Genomic DNA, 4404 nt, shown 5'->3' with positions numbered 1-4404 from the left:
TGAAGTGAGGAAAATTTGTGCAAAGTGCCTTTCCCAAGGACACAACGTCGGGCCCCTGACGGGAATCGAACCCACGACCTTACGGTTGCGAGTCCGAGAGCCTAATCACTTTTCACATCAGTGTCTCTGTGGGTCTCTACTTGTGAGTGTAAACATATTATGCTGAGTGTGTATGTGAGATCTCGAGAGTATGTGTGCATGTGTTTAGTAGTCATCTATTTATTTCTTTATCCATTTATCGATTTATTTTTGTATTTACTTATTTATTTATTTATTTATTTGAACACCTTTTATGCACTTTTAAAATTACTTTTCTCTTTGAGATTTTTACTGAGAAACTTTGATCAAAAGCACAAAAAAGGGAAAATTTGCAGTTTTTAAGGGCACTCAAAACACAATCAGTATCAAGATGACATTTTCCCCGCAAAGTGGTAGTTAGAGCACGATACAGGTTGAGTAAGACGAGTCTGCTAATGATGTATAATTTTTTGTTTCTTTGATCATCATCGATTCGTTCTAAAACGTGTTTTAATGATATTATTATCGATTTCTGTTCTTGGAAAGCGAGAGGTGTTCATAATATTATAGTCTCTCTCTCTCTCTCTCTCTCTCTCTCTCTCTCTCTCCCTCTCTCTCTCTCTCTCTCTCTCTCTCTCTCTCTCCCTCTCTCTCTCTCTCTCAGTCTCTCTGTCTCTCGGTCTCTGTCCCTCCCTCCCTCTCTCTCTCTCTCTCTCTCTCTCTCTCTCTCTGTTGTATGTGTGTATGTATGTGTGAGTGTGTGTGTATGTGTGTGTGTGTGTGTGTGTGTGTGTGTGTGTGTGTGTGTGTTTGTGTGGGTGCGTGCGCGCAAGTGTGTGTCAGTAAAACTAAAACCAAAAACCATGTCCTCATAACACGCTTTTTCCTTTGTCCAAATAAAACAAAAATATTCCGAATATCCATCTTATTTCCTAATTCTCATCATGTGTTAGTTAAGACGCCGCCTGTCGAATAACCCACGTGTCCTTGAAAAGAGTGTAAAACACAACACAAACACCTTTTTCCCCCCGGTAACCCCAGTCTCTCCCTGGCTCTCTCGCGATATCTCCCGCCGTGAGGGAGGGGCGTGGTCAAGAAGTGACGTTTGCCAACTCGTGACCAGATAAACATCTTCAGAAGTGGATCTCTCGCTGGTTTTGCTTAATGAGGTTTCCGACACCAAAGGAATGTTTCTCTTTTCACTTGAGTCGTTTTCTTCAGCGCACGCAGCAACAGTAACCGCTTTAAAAAGCTACCGAGAGCGATACATATATAAATATATACAAAGAAAGAAACAGAGTAACAGAGACAGAGAGAGGGAAATAGAGACAGATGTGTACATGATATAGTATGTGAAAAAAGTCTGTCCTTTGTTATTAATTTTGCTTTTTTACGAGTTGTTGTTGCGCCAAGTCTTTTTTTGTTCGTTTGTTTTTGTTTTTTGCTTTTTTTTTTTATACAGACAACCCGGGATGAGAAGTAAATTCTGAAGGTTCTTTCTTTTGGTTAGCCGCGAATTAGAGTGAATGTTTTTGCGTTATGGTTTTGCTGTCGCCGGCTTGAAGGAAAGGATAATGGAAGAGACGTCCACTTCCTTAACAATGAGAAGGACAATAATGAGGGTTTTCATTTTCGTTTTTGTTTTTGGGAGGGATTTTTTTGTGGTTTTTATTGTTTTGCTTTTTTAAATATATTATTTTTACATATCGTCGGTCAGCTGTTCAGATGCAATAAGCCAACAATTTTGAAAACGAAACTATTTTCTTAGTCTATGATATCAGTTACGTGTGTTTGAGAAATATTTTATCAATGTTACCAGTCTGAAGAGGGTAAGAAAAGATACCTTATGAAGGTTCATGTACAACCGCTATAAGAATTATATATTTTTCCCTCTCTCCTGGGAAAAAAAATTATAGACTTTTTTTTGGGGAAGTCTCTTACGGCGCTCGTTACTGCATAAGGTCATATGAGCGCGCGGCACACGCCAAACATTTTCAGTGGGTAGGAAATTTTGAATTTTGCCCAGTTGGTGGCCGAAGCCTACTCTTATCGATTTTAGACTACCAAGGGATCTTTAACGTGCTCAATGTGCACACGGGACCTCCGAGATTTTTAACCCTTGTCCGAGAAGTAAGTGTAGATCTTTCCTACTAGAAGCTCAGGGGTTTGGCTGAAAAGCAGCAGTAAGAAGGAGCCAAGGAGTAGCAGTAGAAAGGCTGCAGAAAGAGTCAGGAGCCCAGAGGAAGGGGCAAAGGAGGTGAGGGGGTGAGGGCAGAAAGTGGAGACAAAAGCAGACGACAGAACATTGCTAGAGAGCAGGAAAAGAGGTGAAAGTAGACAAGTTTAGAAAAGATTTTTCCGTCGCTACCCGGATTCGAACCCGTAACCGTTGAATGAGAGGCGAACACGTTAACCTCCAGGCCACGAGAGCCCCCACAGAGACCTTTAAATGTTTGTATTATTTATCTAGAGACAGGCAACTTTCTTAGGACATACAATGCGGAAAGGAAAATTGGAGAATATTGTAACAACAGGCAAGTTTGATGGAAAGAGAGGCAGAGGCAGACAGAGGGAAAAGATACTGGACAAGATGACAACATGGCTAGGAGCAGCAAGAACAGACACCATTGCTGCAACGCAAGACAGAGTGAAGCGGAGGTCCATGATCGCCCACGCCAGTCGGCAAGGCACCAGATGATGATGATTATTTATTTATAACTGAGCATAGGACAGCTGAGCGACGACATAAATCCATAGCTTCAACAGAGCACCAGACCGACGCGGCCAGTCAAAGTACAATTTCACGAAAAACTGGAAAACTAAAACCAAATTCCTTATTTGATAAAGATTTGAACTCTGTAGACCAACGTCTATGGTGTAGCAGTGTGAGACCCGAGTTTAATTCCCGAGTGGAGATAAAAATTGTATAAAGTATCTCGGACTTTCTGCAAGCATGTTGTATCCCTATCAGCCCCGGTTGGCCCTGACAGAGAGGGTGGGGAGCCCACCTACTAAATGATCTAAACTGTGTCAATGGGGGCGTTAAAACACCAACGTTCAATGGGTGTGTCACCAGCCATGCCAGAATAATGAAGAGTCTCGTGGCTGACGGACACATCGCCACCTGTTCCCATGACACGTGACACTTGACAAGGGTGGGATCTAGCTTTTTGTAACGGCCACCCTCTTTTCCTAGTGCTTGTCTAATCTCAACTCGCCCCAACACCTTCTTTTTTCTCTATCCCGTCCTTCTCCCCCCCTCCCCCCCATCTTTCTTATTTTTTCTTCTTCCCACCTTTCCCACCCCTCCCCCTTCTTATTCATCTCCCCACACCTCCTCCCCACTCCTTTTTTTACTCCCTCCCCTTTACACACCCACTCCACACACACACACACATTTTTTTTTATTCTACCCACCCCTTTCTCCCTTCGCCCCCTCTCATTTTTTCTTGTACCTTCTCACCCCACCGCCTTGTGTTCTCCCTTTCCTACATTTATCACTACTTCGATTGCCTGCCTAACGCTTCAAGTTCAGTCATTCTCCACTTATATCTGTGGCAACGTGGTGAAATCAGGCGCTCGTAAAAATAATGGAATCAAAGAAGCCGGCATATTTCCGCATGTTGGCAAATTCTAGAAAAACAATTTTTTCTTTTTTTTAAAATTTATTTTTATTCCTATTTTCTTTTTTCTATTTTTCACCTTTTATGTCCATTTCAAAAGACATTTCAATGTGAATTTTTACTGGAAAAAAAGTTGATAAAAAAGAATATATATACATCTCGTTTATTCCAAGAACATTCAAACTTTGATAGTCTTTAACTTTTGGTGACCATTTTCTCATTAAATTTTCCTTTGACACCAGGCGATTTCCTTCTTTAATCGAGAGTATCGTGAGTTCAATTTAAGATAGATGAGAATGTCAGTTTCTTATATAACGCAGAACGAAAGGACAATTCTAAAGATTATGCCAATAATTCCATATCGCTATCCAAGAAATACAAAGTTCTATCGACTCAGTGCCTAGTTTTGACAAACTTGACGTTAAAAATATTGAGTTTCACAACATGTCTCGCTTTTTCGATTGCAGTTCTTTTGACTATCTTGGCAACGACTTGAATAATCTTGTTATTTTAATAGAGCAGATAGAACATACTTTGGTTTCTGACCCCATGGACTTAAAAGTAACTCAAAACGGGCCAAAAATTGCAGATAGAAATGTTTCATAATTCGAAGGTAGCGACATGCCTACAAACTGACGAGCGTCTGATTCCAGCATGCCGTGGCACATTCTATCGCAAGCCATCTCGTAACAAAAGCTTGACATTGACACTCGTTGTTATGTCGTGTTGCTCTCTCTCTCTCTCTCTCTCTCTCTCTCTCTCT

Source organism: Aplysia californica, unplaced genomic scaffold, assembly GCF_000002075.1.
Source record: "Aplysia californica isolate F4 #8 unplaced genomic scaffold, AplCal3.0 scaffold00901, whole genome shotgun sequence".
Taxonomy (NCBI): domain Eukaryota; kingdom Metazoa; phylum Mollusca; class Gastropoda; order Aplysiida; family Aplysiidae; genus Aplysia; species Aplysia californica.
The sequence above is the reverse complement of the archived record's forward strand: the minus strand, read 5'-3'. Positions refer to the sequence as shown.